General features: G+C 32.2%; 1 protein-coding gene and 1 long non-coding RNA gene across 3 annotated transcripts in view; one reads left to right on the forward strand and one right to left on the reverse strand.

Annotated features, from left to right (window-relative positions):
- The window catches only part of LOC119071391 (matrix metalloproteinase-2), a 128,963-nt gene that overhangs the window by 86,069 nt on the left and 28,021 nt on the right, over positions 1–14,873 (forward strand). The gene's annotated exons all lie outside the window — the stretch shown is intronic.
- LOC119071396 lies at positions 1,894–6,194 on the reverse strand. The gene is made up of 3 exons (XR_005086644.1): positions 6,159–6,194; positions 4,763–4,770; positions 1,894–1,903 (listed from the first exon to the last, which is right to left on the reverse strand). It is a non-coding gene; the product is annotated as an uncharacterized LOC119071396 (long non-coding RNA).

The raw sequence follows: 14,873 nt of genomic DNA on the forward strand, positions 1-14,873 counted from the left end.
ATTTTTGCTTAAATCTTCCACTTTCTGGCTGGATTTATCAGCGTAGATCGTTACTTACTTTCACTTTTGTTGCTTAAAAACTACTATATATTGGGTAACAAAAACTCTTTTACTTCAGTAGGTTCAACGTACATTCAACGCACATTGAGCCGATCTCTTATTCTTTTACTGTTGTTGTTGATAACGGATTTCATGGAATATATCATTTTTACCAAAATTTTATTAACAATCAATACAACAGGCAGCTTAGGATACACAAGATGATTATAAAATCTAATTCAAAAGATGCATGCTTTCTTCATTGCATTCAAGCTTTTATATCTTCCGAATTTCGTTATTGTTCCGAAGCTTATTTCGAGGCAGTTGTATTAAATTAAATTTTCCTCCTCAGAATATATTGTCTAACTTATGTATGTACAAACGAGAATGCCAAATTAAACCTAATAAATCAAATTTTAATGCGATTACGTAATTATTGTATTTGCTTTTAAATTCTCTGTGCTACAGACACGAATTCTATCTCATATGTAACATGATTTTATACTCTACAATTACAATAACACCATTTTCCTGTCCAATTCAGTTAGTAAATTATACAATTTCACTAAAATCCTCTGTCAGTAGAAGTGGGAAAAATGAAATGCATTCCACTAAACTGGGGGTTAATAATACAAACTACAATCAACTGACGTAGGTAAAAATCAAAAAAAAAAATTTTTGTAGCTCTATAACGAAATTATTCGCTTTGAAATTCAATGAAAGTTTGTTTGGAAAATAAATTGTATTCAATTAATCGGTTTATTTTAAATAAATGTTTGTATGAAAAAAGCAGTCGTGACAATTAGCAAATATTTGATATGTAAATAAATATGAGATGCGTATGCTCGAAGACCGATTACATTTTTGTTTATTGTCACGTTATTATGAAAAATTTGACGCTTAAACTATGAGTGTAGTTCAATTGATAATTACACACAATCTCTATAACTTTTGATTCGAACTAGGTCAAACGTCACGATTTGAAACTTTTTTTCTTTCTAAATTTTCATTTCTAAAGGTCGGCAAGGCAAGAGACTAAATCACTAAACTTCCACATTATATATCAATTTTAAAGACGTACGCACGTGTATGTATGGTAACTTCGGCATTGTACATTGAATTAATTTGAAAGTATTGGATGAGATCGAGAGATGGGACCTCAATGTGAAATGTTATAAAATGAAAATGATAAGCAATAAATATATTAAAATGTCGAGAAAAAAGGCACCGATTTTGTAAGTCACAAATATAAATTCGAAACGAAAAAATTTGCATTTCTGCTTCTCTAGCTTTGATAGGCTTCCATTCACTACACTACTCTAACATTTTTTTATCACACACATTTCGAAATGATCAAAAATGAGCTGAGTAAAACCCCACGTATAACTAAACAAAAATTCTGTTTACCTAGCATGTACATCCTCTTCGTTATTAGCTGTGTACTTAAGAAAAATAATTATTACAATTCACCGAAATTATTTTGGTTTTCTAAGGATATCGCTTTTCACAAATTGTTGAAACAAGTAAAATCATTTTCATATTTTGTCGGTTATGGCAAAACAACACACTTTCCGTATGGTAACAGTGATACCGTGCTCGTCTTTGTAATATATTTTAAAAGGCAAAATCTTTAAATTTTCATTTATTTGCTTTAAATGAGTTTTTTTTCTGTGTGTTTGCCTTTGTTTATTGTTTTAGATCAAAGAGCATTATGCGGAAATGATGGTATTACGAAACGGAAGATTTTCCAGCTATTTTTCTCGATATAATTTTCTCTTTCACTGTGATGAAATATGGAAACTGGTAAATCGTAAATGTCATTTCTCGTTTGTGGTTTTACTTCTGTTCTTTTTTTTTGAATAAGCTGTTAACGTTTGTTTGAAATATTCTAATTTGATTTTCGGTTGATATGGTTATCTGTATACAATAATTGATTGACTAATTTATTGCTCAATTTTCTTTTCATTTTCTTTCCAGTTATTAACTTTTAATTGAACTTTGAGTTTGATATTCTTGTACATCGCGCCTATAACATTTTTATGTTGTAACGAGAAAATATTAATAAAAAATCCAAAGTAAAAAAAATATTATTCATTATCATCTATAAATTTTATGTACATAATGTCTGTCTCCTCCTAAACTATTGTCATAATAAAAAATAAAAATTCGCGTTCGCTTGCCATCACATAAATACATTTTTTATTATATGACAGAATCTGCATTATTTTTATATTAAATATAAAATATTTATGAATTTAAATATAAAACGAGAGTATATTCAATTATTCAATGATTTTTTTTTTCACCCCCGACAATATTTAAAGGGTGCTTTTTTGTGTCTTTCGCATCCGCGGTTTTGTGGCGTATAAATGTTTAGCAAATTTTACAGAATATATGTGCACATTTACCGTGGTGTGTGGTGATGTGATAATTTAATTTTTATTTGTCATTTATATGGCAACTGTTTATCTGATCATCAAAACAAAAATTCAATTTAGATCACTGAATATAGACTAATTTGATCACTAGAAAGGAGATACATTTATTGGGGTGGGGTGGAATATTTTTTATGAAAAATATGTTTGCTTTTGACGTTATTTTCATCGGCATTTTTACTTTTGGCGATGCTGCACATTAAACTGGTCTGATTATTGAAGCTTGAAAGTTATATCAATCGTTAAAGGATAGAAGCATATACCGGACGTTATTTTTATCATTTTTCTTTGGTGTATTGATGTACCGTCAATATTAATTTGTAACGTTACTTCAGAACTTAGAGTTGTAACGTTATAAAGATGGTAACGTTACGAATTGTAGTTCTGAAACGCATTGAGAATCTTTTCCGATCAATTTTTTTATTGTTTTAACGTCGTTAAGCAGGAACATTAGCATTGACATTAGAACAATGACAAATTTGATCGGAACAGAATCTCAACGCTTCGTCTGTTTTCAGCTTACAGCATAACGAAAAAACGGAATCTTTGTGGTTAAAGTTATAACGTTAAAGACACCCGCTTAAAAAAGACGGTTTCACATTATTGCTTAATTTCGACTTACCAAAAAAGTACTTCGTGTGAGAGACAAAATGGAAAAAAATGCTTTGTTTACTTGATGTAAACATGTGGTCCACACTCACCAACTAGCACTGGCCCGCGTTGTGTTTCATGGCTAAATACCCCTCATTGGGAGGCCTACATCCAGTAGCGGATAATAAAGGCTTCAAACATATTACTTCATAGCTCGCTCTCTTACGGAGTACTTTTTGTTGAGTGGAAACCACACTTAACGTAAAATAGCGAGTTAGATCCGCTGAAGCTCGGTATGTACTGATGATACAGATAAGAGAAACAGTTTTCAATCAATTCATCAATTATTTGTTTCCAACTCAAACCGACAACATTAGTATATTCTGACTGCACTGTCGATACAAGCTAAAATATTCAAATCAGAAATCACGATTGCACAAATGATTATGTAGAATACCAACTATGAAACTCGATTCAATTACGAATGCGTCTCTTCTTCTGTTCCCAGTTCCCAGTCAGCTGCTCAATTTCTATCTCAAAATTTCAATTATATTTTCCGATACAATTTAAGTGAAAATTTCCATTTCAAGCTTACACATAAAATCTATACGACTCACTAAAAAATGACATTACCAATTCTATCTATTCATCTTATTGTACCATCTTTTACACAATTGTATACAAGACATCAAACACATTTTTTACGATTTCAGTTCGAATATCGTTCGCAATCTTTATAATAAACCAATGATGACAAAAGTACTGGGAACAATTCACGTATACCAATTTAACATATACTTACATTCATGGTGCGGAAGTTTGCGAATGAACAACATTTTCTCCTCGTCGTGTATATTATACATATCGAACGATACGATCAGTTCAAATTTCAATTTTTCATTTTTTTGCCAAATCAGGTGTGACAAATTGATGTGGATGTGGCAAAGGTAGACACAAACTCATTCATGTGTAATAGAACTTATTTTTTTTTATTTATTCAATAAGTTTCTGAAATTGGGCTTAACTCTGGATTATGTGCTGGATAATGCTGGATTTCTTTATTGGACGATGGTACTACGAGAATATATGAATGCATTATTTCGTCAGCCATAAAACCAACATTCAAATAACTTACTATCTGCAAACGTTCAGTGCAAGGTGAATTTCAATTGCCATTGTCCCACAAACGTTTGGGAATTTTGTGTTTCAAGTGATGAGACATAACTCTTTCGTGCAACGCTGCAATATGCAATATGTGTTGTGTGCAATTCTGCTCAACCGAAATGGTGTTACTGCGAGAAAATTGTCGATACAACCTCAGTTGAGGTTCTCAGTCAATATATGACACTTTTTCGGTTTCCGGAAAGTTTTCTTCATTTGAATTAACATATAGATTAAAACCTTTACCGTTTACTCGAATATTGAACGTGTACGAGTATAAATATGTTGTGTTGTAAATCCAGTGTTGTATATATGTATGTACAAGTAACAAGTACACACCAAATTCAATAATGTCTATCATCTTTAATGCACTATAGAATTAACTTATGTACTTTCGGAATACATGTCTGTTTTAATTATACAAAACCCATCACTAATTCATATCATTAGTTCTAAGCGAAAAGGTATGACCGAACAAAATGTTTGAATGGCTTGTGCTATTTATGGTATACAATCGAAAATGTTTGAACCTGAACGGCAGAAACTTCTTACAAACTTCTCTTCCCATCAACTCTATGACTTGACGCGCCTATTTACCATATCGTACAACATACCATTTCTACATCCTTGTTTCATGTATTCGTATTGGTACGTATATCTATACAACACTCAGCTCATATGCCAAGCTATGTTCGGCGAAAATGTTGAACGTTAAGATCTATAACTGCATAACAGAATACACCATGAAATATCCTTCGTTCATCGTCTTCTCTATCAGTATTTAACATCACTTGGCTGGCAGAACATGGAGAAGTAGGAGAAGACAGCAGAAAAAAAAATGGCTAGGGAAGTGTATTTCACGCGAGATGCGAGGGAACTTTTGACTCTATCAAAAAGTACATTTACAGAGAATTACCGACTGACTGAAAGTGTTGGAATAAATACAGGTGGTAGAATACATAAGTGAATATAGTTATATATATGGGAAAATGGTTGGAAAAACGTTTTCTATTTCTCTGCCGTGTGGTAATTAATGTTTCAGATTTCAATCCTTATAAACTTGACGGTACGGCAATTACTTCATTTGCTGTGAAATTTATAAGCCATGAAATTTAAATATAATTGTGTTATGATGAAAATGAATTTTTAATGATTGGACGAAGAAGAATATGGATGGAATTTATAATAGTACGGTGCTTGTAATTTTAGTGTCATGAAACAAAAAAAAAACAAAGAGATGCGAATAACATAAGTACAGGTATATCCTTTTACGACATTAACAACAAAATTAAGCGGCGTGGATCGTGTTCGTTACAACAAGCGTATCCGTTACATTAGACAATTTTCGCAAATTTGCTAATAAGTCAACTTATAAGTTGGAAATTAAAAGTAACATTCCAGAACTTCTTGTATGAACATGTGACTTATAACCTCCAACTTATAAGTTGACTAATAAATTAACCGTCATTTACGCAAATTATCTATTATAATTCAATCTGTTACTTATTTTGTTCAAAGTATCGTTTATACTTACAAAAAATAAGGAAATAATACATTTTCGTTTCATGTAGGCTCTGATATTTCTACACCACAGAATCTAGTATGAAATTTTTGAATTTTTTCCTAGTCGAAATTTTTTATCGCACAACGACAATTTTTCTGGGACGAAAACCAAAAAAATTATTGAATATCGAAACTGTCAAATTTGTGGGCCTAGAAATTATGTGAAATCTGTTGAAAACGTAACATTTCATTTTGTTAAGTGTAGTGTCATCTGGAAAATCTTTTACTTCTTTAGTTTTATTATTTGTTTTGTGTCAACATTTGTTTTGTGTGACGATAACACATGAGAGGTCGTGTCTGATAGTGTACGATTTGTTTAGGTTGCCGTTCTGGCATAATTTCCATTAGAAACTTAATTTTTTCGAGAACAATAGAAATTCGTTCGTTCTAAAAAAAGGTAAGTTTCTTCTGCAAATTACTGCAGCGTTTTCTGGTTAGATAAATAGAAGTTTTATAATTTTCAAGCATTATACTAAGTTCTCTCATTATTAGACTCGTTTGATGTCAAGAACACACCGGGCATTATCATTTCTCATCTGCTATAATTTGCATAAAAGACTTATCCTTTTTGACCACAATAAAAATTATTTTGATCTCAAAAAAGTTAAGTCTCTCAAGCAAATTACGGCAGTTCAATTGGAGATAGAGACTGGTCGGTGTAATATTGCTACATCTTGCAAGCTGAAAACATTAATTTGCTCTACGTTTTCTGTCATTCAGCGCTAGAAGGACCCTTACAGGGGTAGCATGAGTACATTGTAGTCCAATAATGAATGTAATTGAAAGATACATTTTTTGTTAGAAGATCTAATGTGTCTGACAACTCAAATTTTTGAATTTGAATCAACTCGTCCGTCACGTTAGACTTGCTCATTTCGTAAGTGCTTAATATGCTCGACCCTCTTTGTAACCCATTATGACGCATTCCAATCAAATGCGAAAACAAATATCATTCTGCTCACTTCTCTAATAAAATCGCACAAATAATGACCGATCGCTGCTTTAAAAACTATAACTGCAAATAAATTTCGAACCAACCGACGCTGAATGATTGTGTAAACAATTTGGATAAATATTTTTGATTGAAGGCGAAAAAAATCTATCGTGATTTATTCGTATGTTTGTTGGCTGTGTAGTGAGCACAGTGTGTGTACACATAATATATAACTGAAATTCTTAAAGTATATGTCGTAAATTTTCAAATATTCCCAATTAAAATCCAGGCCAATTTTGTAATCAATTCACATCCTATAAATAGAATTCCCAGAGACTCTCTGTCCGAATATTGAAGAATTAATTTTTTTTTTCTGAATTGATTGAAACCAGATTTTCCAATGAATTTTATTTTTTTTATTTTTAGAGTAAATCTTTTATATTTATACTCTGAATTTTATATTTGTTCAGATCACTTTTCAATTATATTCCACAAGAATGAATCAATATATTCGTCTGTGTTTAAGTCTCCATATATGCAATGTGATTTCCCACTATGTACGGGAGGGATTTTTTTTTTGTTAGAGAACTGAAAATAAATAATGAAAAAAAGGCAGATAGCAAATGAAAAAATTTTCCAACACAATGCCTTGAGTTCTCATTTATGCAACTTAATTGTTTGTCGCCAATGTGAACCGTCTTAATTGGATTTAAATGCCAAACTAAAACGTATTGTTTTGTTGGTTTGCTGTTTTATTGTTTTTTAGTTTTGTTCGTTTTCATTTTTCATTCTTTTTTTTTGCAAGAATTCAAATTGCTTTTAGTTTAGTTGAAAATTAATGAAATCGTATACTCTATCGTATGAAATTCAATATTTTAGGCAGGTTGACGGATTATTATTATTTGAAGGCTATACCACTGTCTTTGAGGTTGATATTGATAAAAGTCTGGAATACTTTCGACAAGCGTTTCTAAGTTTGAGTTAAAGGATTAAAAACTTTAGTTTGAGACATGGCTAAGGAATCGATCGTTTTTGAAGGTTTGAAGATAGACCAACCACCCCCCAAACACTTCGACATAAAATATATGTGAATCGCGTGAACAGTGTCACACCCGTGAGACCAACAATATTTCGTTGAAACACTGTTCGATGTAGTAAGGAAACAATTCTATGCCGGAAATAATTATGTAGACTTAGACTACCTATTTCAGATGTGAAACTCAATAACAAATAGTCCAGATGAGGTCGTCTTCTTTACAGCGAATTGCGTACTGCTTCTAAGATCATAAAATTCCATAAGTTCTATCCTTAAATGACTAATTCAAAGCATAATAAAACCGTTCACTAATATTCATTTTCCTTTCGTTTCAGGTGAGTTTCAATTCAATTTTCCATTCCAAACGTGGCAATGTTGCATGTTAAGGTAAGTATATGCACAGGATTATTTCCATTTGAATATTTAATCGCTTACGGCAGCTGTATCGTTTGTTATCGGAAACGACGACCACAATAGGCGATGAGCTGTAACTAATGTAGTCTTATGAAGCAAAATGTACTTTACAAGAAGAAAGAGACTGGTTCGCAAGGCTAATCTCTAGTTATTTGCGAGTGGTTCACAAGTGACATTAGTGGATCAGTTGAACTTTACGGGATCAGTGATTAAATTATTAGAAACGGCTAGAGATACGTATTTTATCGACCGCAAAGACCAGAAAAGATTACAGATCGACTATGGTGACTAAATTTTAGTCACATAAAAGGCCAGCATATAGAACACATGATCAGTATAATTTATTAGTCTTTTAATTGATGAAATTGTTGCTGAGCCCTGAGATTATAGGCTATAAAATCCATTGAGTAAAACTTGCATTATTTGTGGCAACGTCATCTTGTGTGAAATAGCGAAGCGTCGGTAGAGTATAGAGAACAACAAGAGTACCTTACCTATAGAAAAATGACACCGTAAAGCCAGTCGAGAGAGAGACAAATCCAAGGGACTTTAGTTCTATGCAGATTTCTTTGAAATCATTTGATTTAGCAAACATTTTCCTATAAACTAGTGGTATGCCAAAGTTTGTCTACTCAAAGTTACAAACAAGATAACAGATGACTGGTCTTTTCTCTTTGAATGTATTCATCCTACTCCAGAGAGTGCTGGAGACCTTACGAAAATTGAACTTTACTCAGACTTCATTCCATTTGAATATGATCTCTTTTTGCTTCAAATATTTATTTAATTTGAACGTAAGTATTTCGAGATAGGGAACGGCTTGGTTTCGTCAGTCGTTTACGTTAGTCTTGTGCCATATTGAAGAAAATGAAAATCCATTTTTCAATATCATCGTACAATACAGTTTTGCACACATGTATTTTCGTTTCCACTTTTTTCTCTGACTGCTCTCATTTTATTAAAATTTTTTAAAGCAAAAGAATTACCAGGTTTAAAGGCTTATTATAGTACTATTCGGTTGTCATTTGTAAAAGCTTAATAAAACAAAAATTCGAAGTTCTTTGTTTTCCATAACATAAATAAACTTTAGAGGTTAATGTTTTGCTTCAAAAACTTTACGTTGAGAAAATATTGATGTAAATAAATGCATTTCATGAGTCATCTGAATAGAAATTCACAAAGTACTTTAATTCTATCAACCATAAGTAATTGAATGGGAATATTGCACAAATTTGTCAGTGAACAGCGCAAGATGGACTCAATTTCTTTCCAAAGTAAAGTTACAGTTATTGAACATGAAGCTAAAAAAATGAAAATGAAAAAATACACTTGACAACGAACTTATAAAGTTGCCAGAGAAAGACCAATAAAATAACCATAAAATTCAATAACCTTTGAACGGATACAGAGCTAGAAAAGAGCTTTATTTTAATTCAAAACAATTTCCCTCGTTTTTGTCAACTGCAAAACTGAACATTTTCAAATATCCTTCTGCCAGTCGCATAAAATGATTCAATCCAACGTATTGGGTGGAGTGAAAATATACATAAAGACGAATATAAAATCTGAGCTGAGTAACTCAATATTATCATCTCAATCATTTTTATATATTTAAATGCTGTGTTTGTCGAAGTTAAATTTTTTTTCTTCTTCTGCAATTTGATATACAATACCTATTCGTACGAATAAAGTAAATAATATTTCTATCTCGAGCTTTTTTCTCGTCTACTGAAAATCTTCAATATAATATAGACAATAATGTCAAAGCAAATCATCTTCTAACAAAATGATTTCAACTATTTTGCATGTGTCTGCGATTTGGGTGGTGTGATAATCATATAAGAGTTTTTTTTTCTATTGTAAGTCCTTTTTTGTGTTGTACAATGACGGGCATCCGAGGCATCCATTGAACATAAAGAGTAAAAAAATGTTATACAAAACTCACTACGTCGATAAGTGCTACAAACGAAAACTTGCATAAACTAGTCGGTATTTCTCTTTTCATGGAAAGACCATTTTCTACCAACCATATACCATACACTTGATCAAAACAAAAGTGGCTAGCACAGCACTCAAAATGTTACCCTCCATAAAAACAAGATCCATATCGGCATGGATGCATAAATTCTGTTCGCATATGTGGTGTCGTCGATGACTTTATTCGTACAAAATATTATATTATATATTGGAAAACCACCCCATGTCGTATCTCTCTCTCCAAAACAAACACACAAAAAAATATCAACCTCCCCTCATTGAGCTTGCCACATGTTTTTACTCTTTTTACAGCACTCATTTCCCATATTTATAAACATTTTTTCTCGCTGTCAGGACTGCGGGCGGTGTGTGGTGTACATTCAACCACCCAACGAGATGCAAGTACCCCCAGGAATTCTGTCTATGTTGTGTGTAGAGAAAAGACGTTTATATGGTAGATAGATAGATATATGATCCACCACTGTGAATGCATATATTTAGCTAACAGAAACAAGACACTTTAGACAGTCACTCCTTTAATATTATGCTTCACGTCGACATGTATAGACGATTGCATTTGTGCAAGGAGACTAAAGGTTTCTTTTAGCTCGATTTAGTTTGAACATATTCAGAACGCACGTATCGTAAAGACAAATAAAAAAAAATGTTCAACAAAAGCCAAACAAATTTGCAGAGAGAATAAAAAAAAACTAAAAAAAAATCTCAGTCGCAGTAAAATCGTTCGATGATGGAAGGCAATTTAATTCAATTGAAAGCATCCTTGTTTTCCTATAATAGATTTTATCATCTTTTTTTTGTCCTAGCTAAGGGAACACTTTAGTTTAGCATGGCTTAAAAGCCACTTTTATTAAATACGTTCCAATTTTCCATTTCATTATATTTTTTGTGCAAACGTTGTCGTTTACTCTGTAATGAAGTTTCGAGACATTTATGGATGGGGATGCTCAAGTTTATCACTCTTTCCATTTTTTTTAGAGGATAAATTAATCAGCAGTCTAAAATTAAGAAACTTTTATTGAAAATGTTTTTTTTTTAACATTCAAGAGTGAGCAAGCATATATTGTCATTATAACTGTTGAATCTGTTACTTCTTTTCTTCGTTGGATCGCTCGTTGTTTTATACATAATCTTTTACTTCATTTGTTTAAGTATATATACAAAACAGTAGGAGATTGTGACGGAAGTAAAGTAAACAATAGACCTGATTGATAAAGGGTAACAAATATACCTTGAACGGACGTATCGAATACCAGTATAATTTCACTGCAAGCACAAGCTAACCTATTCTTTTTAATTATATCCAAACTGTCTATCGCCTGTCTTCCTATTAATAAATTAATTTTCGTCCAAATGAACACAGTGATTTCATTAAAAACTCATTAAGTAAGTGACGAAATAACTCATTAATTCTTGTCGCACTTAATAAAATTATTACGGCAGACAATTTCGATTTTTTTTTTTTCGAAAAGACTTTAAACAGAAACTATTACATTTTTTCTCTCGCTTAATGAGTCCCAATATCTAAGACCTAAGATCCATAATCAACGAAATAGAATAAAGTCACCAGCAGAGGCAACTGTATTATTTTCTTCATCATCATCATCATCATCACCCATATATGCTAGGATAATTTGAATCGAAAATATAATGCTATATTGACTAATAATACAAACAAGAAACCTAATAAAAACACCGTTGGATGTTAATTTAAATGAAATGCCATTGGGCTCCGTTTATAGCGTCGTGTCGTCGACGAACAGCAGTAGGATCTCTGTATAATGTGTGTTGTATATGTACGTACACTACACATAATAAAATATGTTACTAAATTAAATTACCAATAAATTTGTTGAACATTTTACCGGTTCGACTTGGTTCGACATTAGATATGGTGTGCTATCGGTACCGAAGAATAATACCGGGGAAAAGCGTACATTAGATTGATGTTTTAGTTAATTTAGTGTCGAGGGAGGCAAAAGCTATGTTATGTTCAATCTGTTGGTGTTATGTCTATTAATGGGGTTTTATAACCAATTTTACGAACTCCAGTCGAAGTAGATCGACAAGCAATGAATGGGGTTCGGTTAAATGTTAGAATAGATATATACGGAACAAAGACATTTTGTTGTCGTCGCTTGTGTACACACATAATGTATACATACACGAATTGCTAGACAAATCTAATAAGAAATTGTCCTTAATTTATTTCATTTTTATGAATCGAAAATATACTCATCAAGCTAGCCGTATTGTGTATCAACGACCCCCAGCCCATCCAAATAACACACATATTCGTCTTCGTATTATGTGCGTCTTTTAATAATAAATAAAATGAAATTTGATGCCGTTTCCATGTTAAGGTGCTGTTTGTTCTTAACTGCGTATCCGCGATACGGGGAAAGGTGACTGAATCTTTTGAGGAATTAATAATTACTGTGAAATAATCAATTATTTTCGCACAGCTAACAATTCATCAGGGTGTAGGAGGTGTGTACGCTGTGTAGCACAGTGACGATATATAGTACCATAGAATATTAGATTACTCGATTATAATTTAAAGTAACGAAGTTGTTGGTAAATTAATTGTGAACCCTTCCTCTTCGAATCTTTGGTCTGTGTACTTTTTCAACTGTCTTGCGATAGCGCACTTTTTCGATTGAAAACATAATTTGGGAAAAGTATTTTTTACAGAAATAATTATATTTAATTATTATTGTATTATGACAGAGGGGTGGATGGATGGATAATCAACATTAATAATAAATTCTATTGTTATAACGTTCTGCGGTTGAATTCACTTAAAGTCATATTGGTTACATAGCCGAACAGGCATTGTAAGAAATTGTAGATTTAATTAAAATTTAACGGTTTCATTAACCGTCTTTAAAAAAAAAAGAATTCAATTTTTATGCAAAAGTATCAGCGTTCCGTGATTATAATTGAAGTTTCCCGTAAGCATATTCGATGGAACAATGAACCAACATTAAAATTTTCTTTGGATGTGATGGATAGGAATCTTTTCACGGCGTGAAAAGGGTTTACCGGAGCTTTTGTAATTTCACCGAAATTACGTTACATTTTATGTGTTCCATTCAAACAATGAAAATGTTTTCCCTTTTCAACACTCGACTGCAAAGCTAATTCGAACAGTTTGACCATGTTAAGCTTTTAATTAGCATCACATCAAAATTTCAATTTGCTCACACACTTCTGGACATATTGGGTATACGTATTCGGGACCTGTGAAATGGAAATGAATAGAAAATCAAATCGAATTATAACATTTCAAAATTGTAATGGTTCTGCCTACAGTCGTGTTAGAGTGGATCGTTAAGAAAAAGTCTTATGCAATAGTCGGTTACATAACAAGGGATAAAAAATTGAAAAGTCTAGTTGATTCGAGGAGGATAATGGATTTTACATGTTAAGGTCGTGAAATTCGATGAAAGTAATGATATTTGACCGGACATCATGTAAAGTAACTTCAAGTTATTGATGGCTTTGCAAGACAGTAGGAGACAATATCCTTATCAAACCTATTCAACATTAATAATTTTACAAGAGCAAATCAACCTAAATAAAGATCGTCCCGAATTAATTGCTAAATTAATTAACATTCGTTGTGAAGAAGCTCTTCATTATTTGACCTTTCATTTCTTCTATATTCAATGATCAGAGACATAGTTCTCTATTGAAATTATCCAATTCCCTTCCGATTTCGTTCAATTTCAGCTTAATGTATAATCAGCCCACCCTAAACTTTAAACATTCAACAAAGTCTATTTCGTATATAACTCTACACGCAACGCCACTGTGTCGTTAATATGGCAAATACAAATTATGTATGGCATTTTGTTTGTTAGATCATTTCCCACTAAATGATAGGTTTGAAACAGAATTCCCGCAGGACTGAAAATGGTGGTGTAGCATTCACATGACGAATGAAATTGGATCGAAGCATATTTCCCCACATATATAACATTTTCCAAAAAAAAAAAAACGAAAAAGCGTTATACGGTTATTGATTTCAAAAAAAGCGATTTGATGAAAAAAAAATGTTCAATTTCGATTAATCAACATTTATTATGTTTTCCCGATAAAAAATATATCGAGAGCTACCTCTTTGTTAGTAACATTCGGTAATCTCGGTGTATTAAATTAAAACGGAAGCAGGAAAGTAGCATTTTTGCTTATCTGGCTGATGGTAAAACGCACACTTAAATGGTGGCGGGTAATAAACCATGTTCAAGGACCGAGAAATAATGAATAAATCAATGATAATGTTGTCAAAATGTACAGGCGCAAGAATCAAAGAAAGTGGATAGAGATTTCGATCGGAAAGATTTTAATTTACGACTGAAATGGCTGGTGACTGAAGTACGTTATGTAATAGGTATGTCAAAAAGTTTTTCGTTCTCTCAACATTCAAATATGCAAAGTTTACACCGTTACGTTACAGTAAACATCGTTAACCCACAGAATGTTGGAGACAAACTAACTACATTCACAAGAAGGCTAAAATTAAGACCGGTCCAATGACATCAACCGCACATATACTATCGTTGATCCTTTACAAACATAAAACTACACGTATCCCCTATCCAAACATTTCGGTATCAAGACAATCGCCATATGCTTGATGCTTGATTCGATTTGAAACACCAAAAAACCTATCGTATGGATTCAATTCCGCTTAAATACA

This window comes from Bradysia coprophila, assembly GCF_014529535.1.
Source record: "Bradysia coprophila strain Holo2 chromosome IV unlocalized genomic scaffold, BU_Bcop_v1 contig_144, whole genome shotgun sequence".
Taxonomy (NCBI): Eukaryota; Metazoa; Arthropoda; class Insecta; order Diptera; family Sciaridae; genus Bradysia; species Bradysia coprophila.